At 37.6% G+C, this 25,268-nt stretch overlaps 1 protein-coding gene across 1 annotated transcript in view; it reads right to left on the bottom strand.

Annotated features, from left to right (window-relative positions):
• Positions 1-24,236, bottom strand: part of Dab1 (DAB adaptor protein 1) — a 592,785-nt gene extending 568,549 nt beyond the window's left edge. The window contains exon 1 of the mRNA XM_090334743.1: positions 24,163-24,236. The gene's annotated coding sequence lies outside the window, so the exon portion shown is untranslated. The remainder of the gene's footprint in view (positions 1-24,162) is intronic.
• Between the last annotated feature and the right edge of the window lie 1,032 nt (positions 24,237-25,268).

Genomic DNA, 25,268 nt, shown 5'->3' with positions numbered 1-25,268 from the left:
CCAGGCTTCCTGGTGGGTAACCAAATTAACTCATACCTCCCGCCTCTTCTTCAGCACAGAGATGTGAATCTGTTCAACTCCTTAGATAAACACAAGTTAAATACACATGCCAGGATGGTACACTAGTATTTCACTACAGTGTATTAATTATCAGCACATCCAATGGCAATTAATAACAATTAGGGGTCTTGTAATAACATGAGCACTGTATGTAGCTGCTGTAAAAGCTGCAGGAAAGTGGAATGCATGAGTTGGAAAAAGAACAGAGTTGAGAGGCTCACAGTATTGTTTTTAAGTATGAATATGAATGATATCAGGCACTGTAAAAATATATATGCTGCTGTACATGTTACAGGTGACATGCTTCCCTGAACCTCTGGGCAAGAGAATAAACAAAACCTGGAGACAGGCTTCTTTAGTTAGGGCAGAATTTGAATACCCTGAGGCTGAACATATCTTTTCCACCTCTGTTTCTGAAGACTGTCTATTGACCTGTTTCTACCCTCAAGTCTAATTGGTTCCTTTTCTATGGTGAAGAGAAAGTCCAAGAGAGTCTATGGTCACATACCTCTTCTCAAATCTGTTGTAAAGCATAAATGAGATAATCTAGGACATGTACTTATCGAGCAATATCTGACACTGAGCAAAACACTCATCAGATTGCAATTCTTTATACAAATACAAAGAAAATAAAACTTCTCTCTTCCAGTGAGATAGGTAATAGACATTGGACTTTTATGCTTATTATGGCACCAGAATGACTGGAATGGTTTTTGAGAGAATCTAGGAAAGTTACTCAACTTCAGGAGCTCAGCTTCCTTAGCAGTAGATAAAGAGAACAATCCTCATTGTATGATTTTGTTCTGGGGATTCAATAGAAAAATATATTGAAATATCTGATGCCCAGTAGATATACAATAAGTACAATTATTTTACTCCTTTCATCTTTTTGACGTTGAAAACTAGAAATCTGTGGATCTATCATCCTTTACCTTGGTTTGTGGTAACACAGGCTTTCTGTCATTATTGTGTCAGGATGGATGATAGTGTAGGGATGTCAAACTCAGCTCTGACATTTGCCATCTATGTGTGGTACGTGTGACCTAAATGCTCAGGCTGCATTTGTTCCCATAGCTGTGAAAGGGAAGAATAAAAGGAACAAGGAAAATGTAAGAAAATGCAGAGAATACTTACTAGCATATCCAATAAGCATAGGGATGTATAATGCTCTTAAGTAAATCTCTGTTCATTCTAGTTGAAAAAGGGTGTGCCCCACTTGAAAGGAGGGTTTGCCTTTTAATTCAAAGGCATCCATATCTGTGTATTTATCATTATATCCACTTGTTGATTGGAGTTTGTCACTTTTACTCACCTTTTTTGCCAGTCCTGGAGCTTGAACTCAGGGCTTGGTCACTATTCTTGAGCTTTCTCAAGTCTAGTGCTCTACCACTTGAGCCACAGCATCACTTCCAACTTTTTCTGTGTATGAAGTACTGAGGAATTGAACCCAGGACTTCATACATGCTAGACAAGCACTCTATCACTAAGCCACACTCCCAGCCCCATACTCACTTTATAAACCAAAACTTAGAAGGAATAATATTTATTCATCTAAAATGTTACAATTTTGTGAGCTGAGGTGCTTTCTAGAAAGCTTCACTAACAAAAGCTTATATGCTTTTATTCAAAGAAGCCTTGTAAATTAGAGTTAGGCTAGTCAAGATCTGTCATTCTAAAATTTATTCAGGATTTTTCCTACATATACTGCTATGTACTCTCCTCTGAAATAGAATTTTGTTGCTAAAGCAGCAAATGCTTTCTTTCTGTAATAAATGTGTACGTTTTCTTAAGATTGGACTGTAATCTATAGCATTCTCATATTTGGAAGCTTTTTTCCTATTTATCTTGGAAAATTATAGAGATGCTAGAAATCTAAATATAATTTGAAATGCAAATGTATTCAAATAATTAAAGGATGAAAATAGACCACACGCCAAAACCCCCTGCAAGTGCTAAACATGGATGATGGGAAAGGAGGCATTTTGGCTTTGAGAAGGCAGGTTTAAGAGGCCTCATAACTATGGATGCTAGGAAACCCAATTCCTGAGACCCAACACTCTCTTACAAGAACCACTGCTTCTCCTGTTACCTATTCTGCCTTCCTCATCTCCTTTCTTTGCTTGTGTCTTTACTTTGTTTTATCACATGTTTTCTCTTTCCCTTTTTCCTCTGGTCCCTACTTTCTATCCCTGAATCTGTCTTTTCTCTGTGTGTGGAGTTTCCAGTCTCCATTTTGCTGTTTCTGTATTTACCTCTTTGTCTATTTTCCTCATTCTTTGGCTATCCTGCTTCCTCTGTCTTATTCACTGGTTCCACAGTGACAGGCCAGCCACCAAGCTATGCCCACCCCAGAATCAACAAAGGGCCACCTCTCCATCCATCTCTGCTCTTATGGGAACAATGTATCACGGGAGAGTAGAATAGAAAAGCAAATAGCCCTGCGAAGAAAGGGGAACAATGTATTAGAAATCGCCCAGCCCCAGGAAAATGGTTTCTCCCTGACTTGGAAAGTGAAGGGAAGTTAAAAGATGAAGCTTCAAGGTACCCTTGAAGGGTGAAAAGAAGTTGTCCAGGGAAAGGGATCAGCAGGAACAGACACAAAGACATGGGATTATAGAGAGCTTACTGAATGGTGAGAAGATTATGTCAGGTGCTGCTAGATTAGTGGAGGGAGAGGGGAAGGAGGAGAATGTGAAGACACAGTGGGAGGAGGAGCGGAATGAACAAGAAAGCTTTACAGTTCCTAGGGTTTTATCCCAGTCTTGTCTTTGTACAAAACTCTATCACATGGATCTCATAGGCCAGTTTAAAAACAAGCAAACAAGCAGACAAAATAACAACAAAAAAAAACAACCCAAAAGCTGGATCAAGCATTTCATTTTGCAAAATTGGGAGTTTACCAAAACACTCTTAGCATTATAATTTTATGAAATAAATGACATTTCACATCACTAGGATTAGGACAATCAGAATGAAGGCAGTTACTTTAAAATCGATTTAAATTTATGCAAAGTTCACTATTACAGTCATTTTTTTTCTATAGCACTTGCTTTAGACATTGTAAACTTGATTGTGGAATGATGATTATTACAATTCCAGAGAGCAGTGCTCCTCGGAAAGCACTTGGGTTGGGTGTGATATATTTGGGAAGCACCAAAGAGGTAGTGAAGGTTGCCAAGGAAATAAATGTTTAGTGCCGTGGGGATGGGAAGGGAGGAGACTTGCCTCTAGCCTGCTGTGTTTTTGTGGGTCACAAACTCCAGTGGCCTAAATTTCTGCTTCTATTATTAGGGAATGACCACAGAGAATGGTTGCAGTCATTAAAATATCAAATAGATGTAAAGACATTTGAATGTATGGAGATACAAGTACAGGCTCATTTTGTATCCAAAGGTGATCTGGTCTTGAATGCTAGTGAAGCTGGTCTCATTGCATCATGATGAATTCAGGCATCATATCTTTTTGTCTGTTAGGACTAGGTGGTTTATAAACAACAGAAATTTATTTCTATAGTTTTGGAGGCTGGATAACCAGGATCCAGGAGGTGATATGACCAAGTGTCCAGTGAGGAACCACTGTTTTCTAGTTGAGAGATAATATCAATATCTTTTCTCTGGGTTTTCACATGATGTCCTCTCTGCGGGGAGGAGGCAAGAGAGATGGGCACTAATCCTATTCACAAGGGTTCCACCTTACTCATCTGGTCCCTTCCCAAAAGTCCGACCTCCCAAGACCAATACCTTAGGTAGGAGACCTGCCCTGGTTGATCCTGGCTTTCAAGCCTTCTCATATTGGAGAATAGCATACTCTATTTCCCTGGTTCTGAACCTTGTGAAACTAGGAACTTACATATTCTATTTCCTTGGTTCTTAGGCCACTGAACTGAATCATATCAACCAGCTCTCCTGTATCTTCAGTTTATACCTAGCAGATTGTGGGACTTCTCAGCTACCATAACTGTGTGAGTCAATTCCTTATGCACATCTCTTCTTATTCTATCCTATTTGTTCGGTTTCTCAAGGGTCCAACTAAGACATGTTGCATGTATTTTATACAACCAGCTTGGTACTGCTACATTATGGCAGCCACTTTCATGTACCAGGTATCTGCAAAGGCCATTGTCATGATGCATTACAACACGTGTGTTTCTCTTTCCAGTGACAGCTTTTATAATATCTTCCAGTGTGGACATGCTGATGGTTTCCTCTAGCTATACCATGTAACACAAACTATAGATGATTGTGACATGGAAAGAACAAAGTTTTGGATAGAGATGACTTGAAACTGAATCCTGATTCTGTGATTAATATCAGCTGCATGTGTGACCTTGACAAAGTCACAATCTATTAGCTTCAGATTCTTCATTTGTACAAGGAGATAAAATAGCACTTATTTTTGCCTACCACTTCAGGGCTGTTTTAAGCTCAAAGTCAATGCACTGACACGTCAGGAAGCATTTATAGAAAGCACTGTGCTATGAAAGTGTTAGCTATTAGTTTTAGAGGTCAGGCAGAAGTCACAGCAATGGACATCTCCAAAATGGAAACAAGTGTGGCAGATTCTGTGGGCATCTTCAGAAGGTGAGTTGCATCCTTTCCTGTCTAACTTATTCTGAAGGAATTTATTTCATTATTTAAAATTTATTGGCTTCATTCATTACACAGTCACGAAGTAGCAATCAATCAATACCAGACAGAGTACCCTGAAAACACCAAAGTAAACTATTATCTAATTCTTTTCCCCAGGAATTTCATTGTCTGTTGGGAGATAAACAGGCAAACAGAAAACTCATAAAAAAATACTTGACACTATTTAGTCATATATGATCTTTGAACTAGATATACTAATCTATTTTATTCAGTATCAAACATTTCCTAGTGTCACATTTACCCTTACAACCTATATTTCCTATTTGGTTTTGGCACTCTTATGGCTCATGGGCTATTTTACCTCATATTTTCATTAAAGTTTTACTCTTTTTATTTCTAGTTTAACTCTCTTTCTTCAGTATTTTCCAAGCATCTTCAAGCTCTACAGAGTTTCAGTATTCTCTCAAAGAATAATTAAATCTAGCACATATTGTGCTTACCATAGGACTCATGGTGTTCCAAGCACTGAATGTACATTAACTTAATTAGCAGGCTATTTGATCTCTCCTTACATGTCTCCTTAACATTTTTCTATTTTCATTCAGTTCCTAGAGTTTTTACAATTTTTAAGCCTTTGATTTAAAGAATACATGTGTAAAATGCATCAAATTATATAAGTAATTAAAGCTCCAGATGCACATACAATTCTACAAACAGATCTCTGCTATGTATTGTATGACACAAAAGTGACACATTTACTTGTTATATGTTGCAGAAATTTGGAGCTTATTTTAGAAAAGATGATAGGGAATGTGCCAGAAACATACATTTCTTATAAATGGCCAGGAGCTATTTGTGCCCTGCCAGTATCAATATTTATAAGCTAATGTGGATTTCGTAAGACATTCATAAAAAAATGAAGCCACAGGAATACCCACCATCTACCATTAATTAAGGAAAGGTGTCTGTCAGAAGTGAGAAAGTAGAGGAAGATGTGACAGGTGTCAGGGGTGGACTGTGAGGGATTAAGGTCCCCTAAATATGAAGAAGAAGGAAGACTACTCTTGGAACATACTTGTTTGCTAAGGTTTCTATAGCAAACTATCACAGGCTGGGTGGCTTAAATGCAGAAATTTATTTTCTTTCAGATTTAGAGTTTGGTAGTCCAAGTTCAAGATTCCAGAAAAGTTGGTCTCTCTCCCCTTGATTTTCCAGTGGCTACCAGCTTGTGTTCTCACCTAAGTTTATCTGTGGGTGGTCTGAGCACCACTTAGACTGGACTGGAGTTCAACCATCTAACCTCATTTAACCTTAATTACCTCTCTTTTTCATGTCCCCATGCTCAGTGGGCCACAGTAGTGGATGCAGTGAGTACCTATGAAATGACTGAGCAGTGGGATGTGTTGTTTTTTTTTTGTTTTTTTGTTTTTTTGTCGGTCATGGGGCTTGATCTTGGCCTGGGCACTGTCCCTGAACTTTTCAGCTCAAGGCTCCTGCCCTACTCTTGAACCAAGCCTACTTAGAGTTAGAACTGCAAATTCCTCAAAGAACCCTGATAGAGTTTGAGGTGATTTGAAAACAATCTGCCAGAAGGAGGCCTTCTAGATCCACTGCAGCAAAACGAAATTGTTACAGCATTACAAATATTGAAGTTTTTCCCCCTTAAAAAATTACATTAGTGCTCCTTGGAGTTCAAATGAAATGCATTCCCATGATAATACTCAGAGCTTAATGTTCATAACATTTTAGAATAAAAAAAACTGTTCTGTATTTACTTTGTGCTTATTAAACAGAAAAAAAGATGAAAGGAGCAAATAGAAGAAAGACAACCAAGATTATTTCCAATTTCATGAGATATCCCTTCCACCTGGATGCTTTGATAATAGCATAACAAAGTGTATGGGGGGGCATGAGACTCAAAAATAAGAGGGAAGAAAGTCACTCAGATATGTCACCAAGATTTTCAGGTGTAAGGCAACAAAGAGGTAAAGGATCAAATGTCAGGAAACCTGACTTGGAATTTCAATTGTCTTAAGATTTTATAGAACACCATCATTGCAGAGTACAAAGAGACCTGGAGAGGTCAAATGGAAACTGTAAGTCTTGGGAGTCCTCATCTTGATTACTTTCAAGAATGATAAAAGAGAGGAAGGGAAAATTTTATAACATGCCTCAAGAGTTCATTCAGGTGTTTCACAACACTCACCTCAGGAAAATTACCTCTTAATGCTAACCCAGATGATGACTTCTGCTGAGGAAAAATGTTGGCCATTTGTTTTTATCTCAGATTAGATAGCATGGAGTTTACTTATACAATGGGGAGAGGATAACTTTGTAAAAGTTACACTGTCTTTAGAACCTAAAGCATTAAGTTCAATATACCGGTGCAGGCCATTGTGAGTTATTATGGCCTCAAGCACATTAATTTAAGTAACAATGTACATTTTTTTTTATCATGTGTGAAAAGTGGGAGCCTCAGTTCAAAGCATGCTGAGTACTCCACACAAGGAAGAATCAGGAGTGACAATCAGATTGTGGAATTCCAGGGAAGCCTGCTATTCTTAAAATATTAAAATATCCATAGACCTATGCTATTCTAATTTTCAGTGAATCTGAAGTTCAAGTTGATATTTGTAAAGGCAGATCAAAGACAAAGTAATATGAAGTATACTAGTCTAGACTGATTCAAGTGTGTGTGAACTACAATAAACAACTACATTGTGGTCTTGCAAGGCTCGTATTGAATAAATACTATTGTAGTGAAAGGTTTCTGAGAAAGTAGACCATGAACGTTACACAATGGAAACAAACACAAGACATTCTGTGTCACAATAAATTACTCATGATGAAAATATACTATTGGTAAACAAAGGAAGAAACATAGATGCCTGTCAATACAATATCTCCAGTCTTTGTGGGAATAGACCTAGTGAACTAATTTTGAAGAACTCAAAATTATTAAGTTAAAATGAGTACAGAGACACATGTCCATAATGCTAGCATTTGAGATGATGAGGATAAAGGATCTCAGGTTAAGACCAGCTTAGGCTACATAAAAGGCTCCATTCTCAAACAATAACAATAAACAACAAATTTCAGATAAGACATAAGGTTATTTGAAGATAAAATTCACAGGAAAACATTTGGGATAAACTTTAAGTATCTCCATATCAGCCTTTCCAGCAGCAAGAAAATCTTGCATGAAAATCTGGTTGAAACTTGATGATGTCATTGACCCACATTATTTTTTTAGCTCACATATTTTTAAAAAGAGCAAATTTTGATGTTCAACTTCCATAATTAATTACATATTCCTAATTTATGTGCTATTTAGTTTATGGCTGAAATATTTATTTTAGTGATTTTCATCTGCCAATTTATATTACAGTTATAATTTCTCCAATGTTTGTAATATATTTATATGTTTTTAGATCTCAAGTACATTAAATAATTTATTTTTGTTCAAGTTTTTTTTTGTTTTAGCAATTCTTCAACCTTTCACAGAAAGTATTGATAGTATATAAAATAAATACCAAAATAACAGGATTGTTACCTTTTGGCAGTGTTAGAATTGCTAAGATGAATCAGGCAAAGTGAAATGAACATGATATTGAATAGGGAAATATCCAAAAAGAGGTCAGTAGCCCAAATCAAAAGCGCAAAGGAATCTTGAATTGATTGGTCCTCCAAGCTCCATGTTGGCAGAGGACACAATGCCTTTTGATAGACAATAAGTTTAAACTGTGAGCAGGGGTCAAAGCAAAATGGGCATGATTAATCAGGGAGGTAGGACTGAGTAATGTTCACTACAGCAAACATCACACTGGGAAATCCCAAGGAAATGGTTTTCAGTCGATAGGAAGGTTATTGTTGTAGATATAATGGGATATAGGAGACCATGGACCTACTATGATTAAACTGGAGAGCTGCTGTAATGCTTAACTCTGAGGGAGACCCTAAAGGCCCCTGGGTGTCAACAAGGATTATGATGAGAGGTGATATAAGGCAGTATTACCTAGCTGCATATAGAACTGGATGTAAATCATTTAACTTTATTGTGACTCAGTGTCCTTGCTTATCAAATTGTGTCTCCAGTAGTTCAGCTTCAGCAAAAACTGTCATTGAGAGAATTGCCTAATTAAAATAAGAATTTAGAGTAAAGCCAGGCGTAGTGGTTCACGCCTCTAATCTTAGCTACTCAGGAAGCTGAGATCTGAGGATCATGGTTCAAAGCTATCCCAGGCACTAAAGTCCGTGAAACTCTTATCTCCAAATACCTTCTAGAAAATCAGAAGTGGCATTGTGGCTCAGGGGGTAGGGATGAAGAGCTCAGGGACAGCACCCAGACGCAGAGTTCAAGCCCCAGACCACACAGAAAAAAAAAAGAATTTAGAGTAATCCCTAGGATATAGGAGGAGTTTAATAAGCTACACACCTCTAAAGCAGAACAATTATTATTGCTATTATTAGTATTGATTATTATAAATACTAATGATGAGTACTGACCATCTTATTATATCTTCAGGTAAAGAGAATGGTAAGCTGGGAATTTAAAAATTATGGCATTTTACATGAATTTCAAATATAAAAAGCTTTTATTAGAATGCAAATCATTAATTGAAGATATTTATTTCTAAAACTGTCACAAAACAGAATACTAATTTAGCATAAATTATTAGCAGATAAGTTAATAAAGTTATTTTGACATTCGTGTTTGTGTGAAGCATGATATGCATTTCAAATGAGAAGTCTTCCTGTTAATACGTTAACCAAGACTAACCACTGGGGGTGAACATTTTTTATATATTCTTTGAATTATAAGGGAAATAGGTATTGACCTCGCACCTTGGGAGAAGTTGTATCTCAGTGTCCAGGAGGGGATGGAGGATGGGTAGGATGTCAGCAATACACTCCTCATTTCACTCAGGGACTCCAGCCCTTGGACAGAAGGAAATAGAGGTAGCTGAAACTGGCAGGTGAATGTTTTGAGGGTCAGAAGAAAGGAGAACTACATTTTCACCTCAAGAAATCAAACATAACACCTGAAAATAATGCAACAGCAATATTAAATGTGTTATTTAGAAATCTGGAGTTATATACTAGAAGGAAAGATTCAAAGAATAAAGTCTTCAGAGAGTTGAGTACTTGGAAAGCTGGCAATCCCCTTTCTTCAGTGGAAGTTGCATTGCTATTGGTTTCAAATGCAGCAAATGAATACATTGAAAAAAATTAAAGCAAACAGAACGTACTCAATTAAATAATAGTTCTTATACTCCATTAGGAGCAAAGATAAAATCAAAGTGGGAAAGTTTATTAATGAAATTTGTCTTAAAACAGACACCAATTAGCAATAAATGTGCCTTATCTATGTTATATAAACATACACACACATATATATATGTATATATATATATACACACATATTACCTGAACCAAATTTGAAACTATGAAGAAAGCTTATAAAGATCTGGACCCCTGAGTAGTATTTCCTTCTTTGGTTGTAGCTACAGAGAGAAGAATCTAGAGCATTCTAAGGCTGGCAGGACTGAGATGGGAAGAGGGGTGTAAGATGTCATATTTCTCCAAACTCAGGATTATCAAACTTGCGTGTGATTAGTAATCCCTTGGAAGTTTTATAATAACATGATATAGACCTTAGACCTCACCTCAGTGCTTCTGTTTCAGTGGATTACAAAACTCCGTGATCCACTATCCATATGATGATGATATTGCTTATTCTGAGACACTTGAGAACCAATGTGTGTGGCTGGGGAGTGTACAGCTAAAGCAGGCTGCAGAGTACAGTTGAAGGAAGAATTCTCTTGGGAAGGCTAGGGGTGTGAATGTGTGCATGCATGCATGTGGTGTGTGCATGTGTGAATGAGTTCTGTACTGAAGGGGATAGAAGAAGGTGTAAGGAATCTTGGTATCCTCTGTATTTTCTAAGACTAGAATTGTCGTGTCTTTTAATAATCTCCCTGGCTCAGCCCAACATTTTCATCTTCAAAAAATGTGTGGTTCTCACAATTCTAATAATATGTGCCCAGAACAGAGCCCGCCGATGAAATTCTGAAAAAATAGATTCAATTATCCTGCTTCACTATTGAACCTAAGTTCTAACATAAGAGGTAAAGAGAGAGGCTGAGCAAAACACACATTTTTTCCAAAGTATCTAAGAAGAAATAGACTGGGTACAAAGAAGTTGACCTAACCTGAAAGAAACTGAACAACTTACAACAATAACTGAAAAAGTTTACATCACATAACATTTTTCAATATTTTTATTAGATATGTTACTTTGCCTTATCATACCAAAGTTTTTGGCTTATGAGTTTCGACTGTGAATAGAAAGCTAAAGTTGGAACATGATAGGGGAGCCCCATACCTTGGAGTTAATTAGGCCATTAAGGGATAAAGGCAAAGCAAGCACCAGCATAATGTCATATGTTCAATACCTGGCTTACATGTGTGAGGAGCTGACATATGACATCAAATCTTAGTGATCTCATTTTTGAAATGAGAATAATAGGGGAACCGATCTCACAGTGCCATTGCTAGATTTTATAGAGAACCTGACATATGGCAGTGGGCCAAATGGATGTGAGATACAATAATGGATAGAAATGAATTCTTTGAAGTCAGATTAAGGTTTCCATCTGTGCTATCACTTAGTCATGCCTCTCCTAACAAAGTTATTGAATCATTTTGTGGCATATGCAATTGTGCAAAAATAGGGAAAATAATATATAATCTTTTAGGATTACTCCAATGATTAAGTTGTAGCAAATAGGACAGTATGCATATCCCTTGACAATATTAAGCAACAAACAAAATTATCTCTCCATATACATATACCCATACACATATGTGTGTACATCTATGAATATATGAATGTTAACATTTAAAAGTATTCCTTTTTTTCATCTGTAAAAGCAGAACAATATCTAAGTCTGAAGTCCTAACTCAGTAGTACAGTACCAGCCTAGCAAGCATAAAACCTTGAGTTCAAACCCCAGTGCCACCAAAAAACAAAAATAAAACAAAAAGGAACAAAACAAATTTCTACCTTATATTCTTACAAGCTTGGCATACAACTAACATACCAAGAGGCACTGTACTACTTATAAACTGACATGTTTAATTGAAAGCCCTCTGTACAACGAGGTAAATATAAATCAAAACAATGACTGAAATATGGTAATGAAATAAAAGACATTGTATTTTTTGTGTGCCAGTAGAACACTTGTAAACAAAAAACTTCAAAACTCCCTAAAACTAACTTGTCCCACAGTGGTGGACGAGAAAAACAAATAAATACATTGTGATAGAATCAGTGTGGTAAATCACAGAATAAGGGTTTGAAGTCAAGGAAGACAGTCAATAAATGTCATTGGAACAGAGAACTGAATGATACTGGGGATAAGTTATACAGATAGTTGGGGAACAGCCTGGATTGAGGGGCAGCTAATGCAATTTACCTAGATGGGTGTGGGTGGGTATATATAGGGAGTGGTAAGGAACCCACTTTTCCTGGAACAGCTAAAAGACTGAAAAAGGGATGCCATGGATCTTATAGAATTTGTAGGTTATGTGATTGTATTTTCCTTTAATTTATATGAAGAAGCTCCATCCATGGATGGAATGGTGTTTGAAGACAGGCCCTTTACAGAGGTAATAAAGTTAAACAAGTTCATAAGTAAATGCCACCTAAGGAAATATATACACACCACACACACACACACACACACACACACACACACACACACACACAGTTTATAAAATAATTGCCTCATCAGAATCTGAATTTGTTGACACCTTAACCTTGAGTGAATGACTTGCTTCCAGAATTGTGAGAAAATGAATGTCTGTCATGTATACCTTTAGGTTGTTTATATTCTGATGGCAGCTTGCATAGTCCAGTATACCATGAAGGACTTTGAGAGGAGCCACCAGTAAAAAGAACAGGGTGGACATTTAAAAGGACACTTTTCTTTTGTGTGTAAAATGTAAGGTAATGTTCAAAGTTAAGAAGTCAATTAGGAGGTAATTGTTATAATCCAGGCAACCAATGATAGACCCAGGCAGAAGGTGATGAAAAGAGGCTGAATTCTGAGCTTAGGGTGAATGTAGAGGCAACACCACCTGCTTGAAGATGAGAATGAAGGTATGAAAAAGGAGAAGGGTTAAAAGTGACTCTAAAGTTTTTGGCTGAGCATATGGAAGGCTTAAGTTGACACTCACTAAAATGGTCAAGTTGGAGATGGAACAGATAGACCATTAGATAAGGCTACTGATGGAGCCATAAGATCAAGAGATTACTAGGGTTGGATATAAATATGTGAAAATCGTTAAGAACAGCAGTCTTTCCAGATAAAGCTCTTGTTTCCATATAATGTACTTACTATGTTATTTCTCTTCTCCTTTGTTGCCCGTTGGTTAATCTCATATTGCTATTGTATCTGACTTTGTTACCTGGTATATTGTATATATGTTTATTTGCTTATTTGAAATAGGAAAGGGAAGGGGGGAAACAAGATGATTGGGAGGGGTGGAGGAAGGGAAACGGGGACAAAAACATAAGAAGGGGTATCAATGTGTGAGAAGTAATGAATGCACTATCTGGAGAATGTAACCGTAACCTTGATAATAAAAAATAAAATGAAAAAAAATAACTAAGTGAAAACAATGTGAAAATCACTAGAATAGTCTAAACATTTTAATGATGCAGGAAAATTAAATTTATAAATGAAATGCTATTTATATCAAAATATAAATATTGAAATATAAATGCTTGTAAAGATGCACAGAAATCAGAGTCTTTGTATCCTTCAATATACTCAGCTTTGTTATAGAAATTCCACTTATGTTTTTTTTTCATCTTCTGCTATACTAATAATACATTTTGCATATTAAAACGGGATAAGCGGAGACACCATCTGTCAATACTTGCATACATTTTCCTCTTTCTCTAACATATTACAGATAGATCCCAGTTGCCAAGTCTATTGATAGTCTTGCTTATCAGCTATTCCACACTTAACTATGTGTTGGGTACCGTGTTAACAACTGGGGAAACAATGAAAAATTGCACTTTCCTGCTTCAGAGCCGTGTGTTGTCAGCAGAATAAACGTCATGAAGAGATAGTCTAGGAAATAATAGAATCCCAGGGTACCTAGCCTCTCCTACTGGAACTAGCCAAGACTTCGCAGAGCAGGTGCCATAAGACCTGTAAAGTGGATGGGTCAGGGTACAGGTAGAGGTAGCTAAGGTCTTAGGAATGGTTGAGCACAAACACAGACCTAAAGAACACCTTGGTGTGTGCCTTGTGATAGCAACTTGTGGGCTGGTGGCTAACATTGAGTGCAAGGGGTTCAGGAAGATGGCCTTCTGAGACTTAGATAATAAACCTTATATAATATATGCTGATATAATAAGGGTATACATGGGTCCTCAGATTCCTCATTAAAGAGCAAGGATTAATTTCTACCATCCCTCCGCTACTCATCCCTTCGTAATTTCTCAGCATACACACTGAATTCTTGACTGCATTTTTCTCTTTCATACATCTCCTTTTCTCCCCCTTGATCCCACCTCACCACTTTCCAGTACCTGCATAGGGGTGCTTTATTTCAATAAACTTTGGTTTTGCTTTTCTAAGGAATTACACCATTTGAGATCTCCAGCTTGGCAATGGCACAAAAACAGTCCTGAAGATCGGGGAACAGAAGACCCAGAAGTAAATCTACAGACCTACAGCCATTTAACATTCGGTAAGGGAGCAAAAAAAACAGGCTGGAAGAAAAAATGGTGCTGGCAAAACTGGATATATACATGCAGAAAGCTGAAACTCGATTCTAATATATGATCTTGCAAATTGTCACTTATAAATAGAATAAAGACCTTCATGGAAGATCTGAAACCATGAGACCATTGTAGGAAAGAGCAGGGAAATACTAGGGCTCCAAGGTACAGTTATGAGCTTTGTGAGTAAAGATCTAGAAACTCAGCAAATCAACAGAAGACTTGAGAAAGGGGACAGTATCACACCAAAAAGTGTCTGAATAGCAACGGACATAGTCAAGCTAAAAAGATAGTCTACAGAATGGGAGAACATTTTTGACAGCTATACATCAGACAATGGCCTATTCAGAATATATTGAGAACTTACTGATATTAACCCCCCCCAAAGCCAATAACCCAATTGAAAAATGGCCTAAGGTGCTAAAAAGAACCTTCTTTGAAGAAGACATAAAAATGGCCAATAGGCACATGAATTTCTTATTTTTATCAAAGGGAGTGTTTAAAATTGATAATAGTGCAGTAACATCTTAATAGAATAATCTCAGAAGTTGAAAGGTCTTTGTGTGCAAAGGTGTCAGTACACAACTGACAAAATCTTCCAAGGAATCCATTCCTCAGAATAGGGAATTTACTACAAGGAATTCACTATAACAGTAGTCCACAGACTTAATGGACTATTATGCAGACATTTGAAATGATTGTTACTGAGGTACTACGTATGAAAGATAAAAAATACACTATGGGTAAAAGCAAAGCAGTCTTCATGTATATTCATATAGTCTTACAATAGTTATGCACAATAAAACACAATAAAAGTGCATTATCTAAACACTGGAAGAAATACACCCAAATAGAGGATCATAAGGTTGTTCTTTTTTTTGTCTTTCTCTAGTTTCTAAGCTGTGTATAATATGGTTAAATTAATTTCAAAATTGAAATTCTTGCATATATAACCAAACAGGTGCTTGTAAAAGCATGGCAATTTGTAACTTTTGATTAATAAAAACAACAAATCATGTGTGATAACTTTATTAGTGCTAAATAGGAAGATAAACATCAGTGTTTACAGGTATTCCTTTCTGGAAAGTACAAATTTTCAGTGATACTAAGTGAAGAGTGTCAGATCACGTGGCTGTGTATTGTGAAGTGTGTCCCCTGAAGTACTTCTCTACACTTGCCACTGAGCTGTTTCTGCCTCCGGTGTGCTGGATTGAATCTATTGCCCATATTCAGCTCTCACCACTCAGCTTAGTTTTAACCTCAGGTCAATAACCTGTATGGCTCAGTGGGAGGAACAGAATTATCAGGAGGTCCCTAGTTGATAATTCACAGGAGCAAAGACAGCATGGCCATTCTCTAGAGGAGTCTGTCCACTGATGAGAGTTACAGGGACACAAGCGCACAGATCTGAAGAACAGATTCCCCTAGGGAAAGAGGCAAGAAGAACAGTGGAGAAGATCCAGTGTGTTGAAGAAACAGATACAACTGATCCACTGTGGTTAAAAGTAAATCCAGTTTGTGTGTGTGTGTGTGTGTGTGTGTGTGTGTGTGTGTGTGTGTGGTGTGTGTGTGTGTGTGTGTGTGTGTGTTTATTGTGCAGAAGATTGCAGATAAGGTACCACTCTTTGGGAGATAGATTGCATTATGTATATAATATATATTTATATATTTTTTTGAGTCTATGTATTTCACCTGGTTATCTGATATATTGTATATATGTGTATTTGGTTATTTGAAATTGGATAGGGAAAGGGGGAAAATAAGATGAGGGGTGGGGGTGGGGGGAGGGAAATGGGGACCAAGACATGAGAAAGGGTATCAATGTTTGTGAAGTAATGCACCTTCTAACTGGTGAATATAATGTAACCCTTCTATTAATTACAATAAAATATATGGAAACAAAAAAGGACATCCTCACACATACATGGAAAAAGCATGCCTAGGAACCAGAAGAGTTATACCTGGATGTACACTTTGAAACTCTGGTCTGGTCTGGTATTTCCATCAAGGGCCACAGTACACAGATATCCTATAGAAGCACAGCAGGGAAGAAATGGAGGCATAATGTATTAAGTTGGAGCTCAGCTCTGTGCCATTTACTGTGCTGTAATGCCAGTGACTACCCCACTAGGGAACTCAAGTTCCTGAAAAGGAAGTTAAAATAGATCATCTCTGAAACTCCTCAGGGTACCAGATTGGCCTGATTCCTTTTGTTTTCCTTAAAGTTGAATAGAAGAAATGTTTCAAATAATATAAATCAGTCCTATTAATGCTTTTTAAAAAATTCTAAATGCATTATATGAACTCATATTTCATAACCACTTATACTTTACCAAGTACTTTCATACATATAAAACCATTTCTAAAACTTCACACAAAACCACAGGATTCCAATGCTTACAAAACATGGGAGACTGGAGAAAACAAGCACGCCCACCAACAAACAGCCAAGAGAAAAGTAAGTCAGGGTTTTAGCTCCAAAGCAGGCATCTCCATCTATTGTAAAAGCTCCTTTTCCTCTAGGAGAGCTTGTTCTCCAATTCTAATCAATCCATGTTTAGAATGTAACAGCCCAAATAGGAGATTAGGTAAGTTAAATGCATAGCACTAGGGACTTGCTCAAAGAGAAGAATGACTACATTTGATTGAACCTAATTTGTGAGCCATCGGGGAGCATTAGCTTCAGTAGGACCCCTAGCACTAGTGACCCTAGCTGAAAGACACTGATAAATAAAGACACCAGCATTACAGCAACATTAGGGCCACTTGCTAAACACAGGGAGATGAAGAACCTAGGAACATGCATACTCTGGGTGGGCTTTTATTTCCTGCAAAAGCACTTACAGGTAGAAACAGGCTTGGCTGAAATCAAGTCCGCTGTTAAACCATTTTATAATAGAAATTTCCTTCAGAAGGATGGAGTTACAACAACCTGGAAATACTGTTCATGCTTATACGTGCACTCAGTCTTGATAGTGGTGAAGATTATAAAACTTTATTTGAATCTAACTGTAATCCTTAAATCCTATGAATCCTTTCAGCGAAGGCTGCTAGAAGGACAAATGAGCACATTGAAGACCGTGGTGGCTGTCAGTTGGGTGGAGAAAGTTTGTCCATTGAATAAAAGATAAATGCAATGTAAGTAGTTTTAAAAATGTATATATATATATGAATATCTTATTGTTTGTGTAATTGTGGGGGGGAAGTGTGCATATTCAGTACATATGCAATTCTTTTCAGGTATTTTCAACCTATTGTTGGTTGAAAATGTAGATGTGGGATCCACAGATACAAACAGCCAACTGTACCATTAAGTGATTTAATAAATAATCATCCTACCCTCCAAATAGATGCAGTCATTTCTACACCAGAGAATCACTGATTTTTTAACTTACCAGAAGCTGATTCTGAAGGGCTTAGGTACCGACTCTGATATTGCTTGTCCAGAGCAGCAGGAGTCTAGGTTGACCAGATAACCTGGAGCACTGCATTATACTTTTCTGGCAGTACTATAAAGTTACAGATCTTTTACCAATGGTCTCTCTCCTATTCTACCCCTTTACCCAATCTTCTTGGTATGAGCCTATTATATATTCATTCCCTCCCTCCAGCCCTGATCTTTTTTCATCAACCCTAGGTGTCTCTTGGATCAAATTCATTTTCTCCCCAACACTAAAAATAAAAATCCTCCTGTTACAACTTCATCCGTTGCCTGGAGATAACATTCGACTCTTCACACACAGGCAGACTTCTTCCAGCTGTGCCAATTTAATCCTGTTCTGCTGTTTCCTTCATTTTGAATAGGATACCTTTGGCAGGTGAGATGTTACCAACATCAGCATGTTAAATCGTTAGCAGAGAGTCATTCTCCTGAGCATTCTTTCCTATTTCATTTTGTTCTGGACTCTGTCACAATGTCTACTGACATCTATAGATGTTCCGCTGGAGTTCATTGGCAATGCTTAAATATACGTACCCTACCTGTAGGTGTTTCCTGAGGCTCTCTCATGTGCTAGACATTGACGATAGTAATATTATGTATTACTTGTGAGATGGAGGAGAGAGGCAAGCCAACTATTTCTACATCTTAGTTTGTTCACAAATGTATCCATATGATCATAAATACAATTTCAGCCATGACCTTATATCTCTTTGTCTACCATTCATACATGTGCCAATAACAGGGATTTTTATAACCAGGTCTATGTGGTACAGTAAGTTGTGTGCATCATAGTAAGGTGTTCTCAGAGTTACTACTATTAGTTACAAGGAGATTTTCTCAGCCTGGGAGAGCACAAGCTCTTTCCCTCTGTCACTCTCTCAGAATGGTTTAGCTGGTATATACTTAATTTATGTTTTAATAATGTGTCCCTTTTTAAGTCTTTTCACTATAGTCATTTACCCTTACTTTTAGTTAGCCTTCCAAATGATTTGTCATTTCAACTCTGATTGTTTGTTCACTAGTGTTAAAGTGGTTCATACAAGAAAATTTTTGATTATCCTCTCCTCATCCAAAACTTTGTACTTTTTGATGGCTATTTTTGAATTGTAAATAACTGCTATTTATACCTATTTAAATATGGACTAGTATATATTCAATTCAACTTTCTTAAGAAATAACAGTTAAAATGGGCCAAGAATTTGGTTATTAATATCATATTTTTTGCTAAAATAAGTATATTCTTCATCCTATGTGATTTCAAAATACCCTAGACCACATAGTAACAAAACAGCATGGCAGAGTCATAGACACCAATGGAACAAAATGGAAAATAGGAGGATAAATACATACTTATATGCTCAATTGATTTTCCATAAAGGCACTGGAAACAGATATTGAGGAAAGTGTTGTCTTTTCCACAAACAGGACTTGGAAAACTGAATATATACATGGAAACTAGTGAAAAAATTAATACCAAAAAATGCTAGATGAAAACCTAGGGGCAACACTTCCTAACATTCATCTGGGCAAGGATTTTTTTAAGATCCAAAGCACAGTAAATTTGGAATATTATCAAACTGAAAAGCTTCTGCACAGCCCAAAGTTATGAAGAATAAGACAGCCTACAGAGTGGCAGAAAACACTTGCATGTTCACTTTTCTGCCCAGACTGGCTTTAAACTGTGATCCTCAGATCTTAGTATCTCAAATAGCACCAGAGTCTAGCTAAAGTTCAACATTTGGTCACACACTAAATCAGGTGTGAGCTAATCTGATACTGAGAAGATAGATTCAAGTCAGATGGGCTTTGAACACTTGGAATACAACTGAAGTCATAATATGTCTGATCAGCTGACATTTACCCATTTTACAATTGAGGACACTGAAATCCCTAGAAACTAAATAAGCAGATATATTTAGCACCATGAAGTATTGGAAAACAAGTATCAGCCTGAATCTAACTGGTGACCTTCCTTCTATTTAGCACTGTATTATCTTGTAATTGTCAAGAATCAGTTACTGTCTTCAAAAGGCAGAGTAAATCTGAGTAAGAGACAGGTCATGGGGGAAACTGAATAGGTAGAAGAATTTCCCTGGTAGTGTCAAAACTAGTGGGATTAATTTTATTAAGAGTTTAAAATTCTGCAGTTCACAATGGTGAAAAAGGTAAAAAGCATAAATGTGTGAGGTGCACGAAAATGGAAACTAGAAGACAGAGGGAGAATGTCCTGAGGGGGATATGGAAGGCACATTTCACTGAAAAACACCTGTAGATTACAAGTTCGCCTTTTCTTTTGTGATATAAACATAAAAGGAACAAGTTGCCTTGTGAACTAGAGAATTTCCTGTTAAAAATCTTATGAGAGGATGGGAATATGGGTTAATGTTAGAGTGCTTGCCGAGTATGCATGAAACCCTGGGTTTCCATGGTATCATACAAGCAGAAAAAGCCAAAAGCGATGCTGTTGCTTAAGTAGTAGAGTATGAGCTGTGAGCAAAAGAAGCTCAGGTACTGTGTTCAGGCCCTGAGTTCAAGCCCCTAGACTAGCAAAAATTAACCAGTCAATCATATGACTGCATGTGTCCATGAAAATCAGCTAGATGAACAGAAATAAGCACTAATATATCATGTATATCTGTCTAATAAATATACATGTAGTATTGATTTGTGTGGTTTTATGAAATTGTGTGAACTAGTTAAGCACCACTTATCTGCTGCTTCACATCTGTGTGCTGCACCTTGAAGTCATTCTGAAGGAAGATAGGTGAAAATGAAGAGACTGGGAGTTAGCTCAGGAGCCTAAAGCATGAGCTAAAATTTCCTTAAATCAATAAGACCCTGGATTTTCACGGCATCTTAACTTGCTGATGTGGTGACCTTTTAAATCCAGCATGAAGGCATGAAGCACAATGGTGTAGTTTGGATCTTGAATGTTCTTCGAAGGCCATATCTTGATCCCCAAGGAGGAAATTATTAGGAGGTAGTGGCAGGTTAAAAGGTGACCTGATAGGAAGGCTTGGTGCATTGCTGGCCAGCTAGAAGAGGGTCAAGAGACTCTAGTTCCTTCCTCCCCTCTTTTGCTTCTTTGCCCTTAGGGGAGCAGTTTTGCTTGTTATGTATACCCAACATCTCTTCACTTGCTCAATGCAACAAGGTCAATAGAACATAGACTGGAACCTCCAAAACTATGAGCCACAGCAAACCTTTCTCTTAATACAATGGTTTTCTCCGGCATTTTGTTACAGGACAGAAAGCTGACTATCACTGTTACACAAAAATACATTCATATCTATCCAATGCTACAGAAATGATGAGGTGGAATCAGGGAAAGGGAGGGAGATATTGTTTCAGGCCACCTGCATGAATATGTAGTTGAGCAGTAGTGGAGAAGCTGTAAAGGGCTGCTATTTGCTATTTCCTTTCTACTCTCCAAACCTCCCAAGCCCCGCCCCACAATAGCTAACCTAGAAGTAAAAATACCATAAACCAAGTCCTAGGTAACATAATTCATATTAGAATATCCTCATCCTATCTGTGTCTGAAAGGTCTGATGTAGGTCCTCTCTACCCTGGGAGGGCTCAGAAAGTTGTGGTCCCTCTTACTGGTCAACTGGTCTCTCTAGCAAAGAAGGGCTTTCTACACACTCAAATTCAGTGCTTTTACCCCCAGGGATGTCCATTTTCTCCTCCTTCCTTCCTTCCTTCCTTCCTTCCTTCCTTCCTTCCTTCCTTCCTTCCTTCCTTCCTTCCTCCCTTCCTTCCTTCTGCCCTCACCTCTCTCTCCTCTCTCTCTCTCTCTCTCTCTCTCTCTCTCTCTCTCTCTCTCTCTCTCTCTCTCTCTCTCTCTCTCTCGCTCTCTCTCTCGCTCTCGCTCTCCTTCTTTCTTCATTCCTTTCTCCAGTCCTAGGGCTTGAACTCAGGTCCTGAGCACTGTCCTTGGGCTTTCTCAAGGCTAGAGCTCCACCACTTGAGCACAGCACCACTTCCAGCTTTTTTCTGTGTGTGATACTGAGGAATTGAACCAGGGTCTTTGTGCATGCTAGGGAAGCACAATAGGCCAAACTCTCAGACCCAGAGACAATGGCTAGTGTAAGAATTTCTACAGGCTCTCTTTTGATTGTTGCCATCGGATCAGAATCTCTGCCATTTGCATGTAAAGGATTTAACTTGTGTGAGGCCCCATGACTCCTTATGACAGAGTCCCAAATGAAATCCTGGATTCTTGAGGCCAGGTAAGGCACCTTTCTGAGAAAGTTCATACTTCGTTAGTCAGAGAACTTCACTGATTTTAAAATTGCAAGTCACCAAATATCTATATATTTCCAACTTCTGTCTATAGGCAGAATATAGTTGAGAGATTTATTAGACAGGCAATCTAGAAAAGATGACTGTTTGGGGGATCTACTACTCCCCAGTTCTCCTCAGGAAGAAAACCTTAATCTGTCTTTCCAAATTCACTCCACCTCAGAAAATACCTAACGTGGATGGAAAAGCAGTAATAACAGACCAAACTCAGTCCAGCTTCAAACGATCCGCCTCTTCCCTCTATTGGGGTAAATTACAGGCTTTCCTGTGGGTTCATCCATTTCTTACATGGATGAGTAGGCTCATCTGAATTAGCTGGATAGATTTGTGGGCAGGGGGAAGTGTGCTCCCACGCCAGCCCCATTTCTCATTTAACTCTACTCATTAGAGGAGGCTGGGGCACGAGTCAGCTGCACATGTCAATAAGTCATGAAGGAAATGCAAAAATTGACAGCTGAGGAATCCCAGCTTCCTCCTCTCTACTGTGGACACATACAGAAAAGGTTCTCAGACTCCTCTCCAGGTCACTTCAATGAATAGTGACATTTGAGTTCTTGGAGTAATTAATGTCCTCTGTCTCCACTACTGCCTCGTATTTTTAATGAATTTTTACCTAGTCGTGGATTCTCCAACCACCCAGCTCCCTCTCTCCAGTCCTTTGGTCCCCAAGGTCCCATAACAAATAGCTCCCACTCCTATTTGCCTTGCAAACTCACATAAACTGGAAATGATAAATACATTATCTTGGCTTTTTAACGGACCATTGTTTAATTTTCTATGCTTGTCTGACTGGAGAAGAGATGAATATTACCTTGTGGAGAATAAGATTTCTATTCCATTTGGGGTGAGGTGGGGGGGATGAAGGGTAATCTATGGCAGAAATGCAACACTATTTTCATTCTAATAGGCAGTGCTGCTAATTAAAAGTGTTGGAAGAGACATCCATCCACCAGTCTGTGATTCATTCAACATTATCCCCAGTAAACAAGAAATAGATATTGGAATGAATGCTTCTAATTTGTCAAAAGAATAGGCATTTTCAATTGTGCCTTCCTGGCTTCTGTCTGAAGTACCTAATTTAATGTCACCATCATTAAAAAGTTTAGGGCCTCCAAATAACAGTATATGTCCCTTAAGCTTGTAAATCTCCAAGGTTCTTTCTTATGTTGGAGCATTTATCTTATACAAAAGATAAACCGAGAGTTCCTTTTTATTTTGCACAAATGAGAATGGTTCCTTCGATTGGTACACATATCAGGAGAGTAGATATTTGAGGAAAGAGAGTTCACATAGGTGTGTTTTTTTTAGTCTTTTGAAATTTGTGTATAGTTTTTATTTTTCCTCTTCGTCTCTGGTTTTAATTTCTGGACTTCTTTGTCTTATATGCAAGTTTATCTGTTTGGGTGAGTATAATGGGAAGCACAGAAATGGAGGGACAAAAGGTGAAGTAATATGGCAGCGATACTTACTAGACACCATGTTAAAAATAAACTGTAACTTGTGGGAGAGGATCAGGAGAAAATAAAAATAAAGAACTGGGAGAAAATGAGGGCAGAGCTAAAACTGTTCAAAAAGAAATGTACTTATTACCAGACCTATGTAACTATAAACCCTCTGTTCATCACCTTTACAATAAATACAAATTTAAAATATCAAATCCTTCAAAGAGTATATAGTAAAAGAGACAAAAATCAGAACAGGAAAATGGAAGGATCCTAATGATGTTTACTTGGGACTTTGAAAGAAGAAGGACAAGAATAAATATCCTTTTTTTTTCCCAATCACAAACACACACTAGACCAGAGGAAAGCTACCCTAAATGCTGACAAACAAAGATTCACGAATGCTCTAATATAGTTTAAGAAAATGAAGAAGCCCAAGAATCTACTGACATTTGCGAACATTTTTCCAAGTAGAAATATCTTTTCTCTTTAACCAGAAAGGCAAGCCAATTCAAATATTTACCTTTGTGTTGAACAAAAGAGCTCTTCAATCATGAAGACACACAGCCAGGGGTCACCACCATGTCTTGATGAATGCTGAAAACAAATCAAACATAATATTAAAGAGGTGATTATTAATTATTTTGTAGGCTTTTTTTTCTCACTGTTTCATCCAAGAAACACATACTTGCTTCCTGCCTTATACTAAGCCTTGGCAATATGAGGATGGATCCAACAAAAATAACATCACCATTCTCCCCCTGACCAAAAATATCTCAAACATATAGCCTACCATTAAAGTAAGCAGCATAAGGCAGCTATAGAATGCTTCTTACGAAGGAGTCAGGTTGTGCATGTACATTTCTGAAACAAATGTACACTTACATATATAAACACATACATCTACACATACACAGAAGAGTGTAAGAATGTTTTTAGAACTCTCTCCATTTTTAATTTGACTGGCTCTCTTAAAAGCTTGAGTGCTTGTCTTGATATCAGTAAGAAGTAGATACTGGACAAAAATATCAAGTTTCTTAAAAATGATCACAGCCTTTACAATTCATCTTTTGGATTTCTTAAGGAAGCAATCATGGATGCTGAGAAATATTTATACATCATCACACAATTTCTAAGAGAAAACAATCAACGGAGAAATTGTAAAAGTTAGAATTTCTGCATAAATAATATTAGGTACATATAAGAATAGTTTCAAATTTTTAAAGATTATTACTCTTAATGCCAGTGTTCTACTACTTGAGCCACATGTCCTCTTTGGTTCTTCTTTACCAGGTAAATGGAGATAAGAATCAATCTCCAGGATATTTTTTTTTGTCAGTTTTATGGCCATGGGCTTTGGTCCTGAGCTCTTCACCTCAAGGCTACCATCCTACCTCTTGAGCCACAGCACCACTTTCGGTTTTCTGAAGGTTAATTGGAGATAAGAGTCTCAAGGACTTTAGGGCCCAGGCTGGCTTTGAACATGATCCTCAGATCTCAGCCACCTGAGTAGCTAGGACTATAGGTGTGAGCCACCATGCCTGGCTAAGGATGGTTTTTTTCTACCTGGGTTGACTTCAAAGCCAAATTCTCAGATCTCAGCCTCTTGAGTATCTAGGATCACTGGTA

The sequence above is a fragment of the Megascapheus bottae genome, chromosome 6 (genome assembly GCF_031878675.1).
Source record: "Megascapheus bottae isolate mThoBot1 chromosome 6, mThoBot2.hap1, whole genome shotgun sequence".
In the NCBI taxonomy this organism is placed as follows: domain Eukaryota; kingdom Metazoa; phylum Chordata; class Mammalia; order Rodentia; family Geomyidae; genus Megascapheus; species Megascapheus bottae.
Note: the sequence above shows the minus strand (reverse complement) of the source record. Positions and strands in the feature narration are given on the sequence as shown.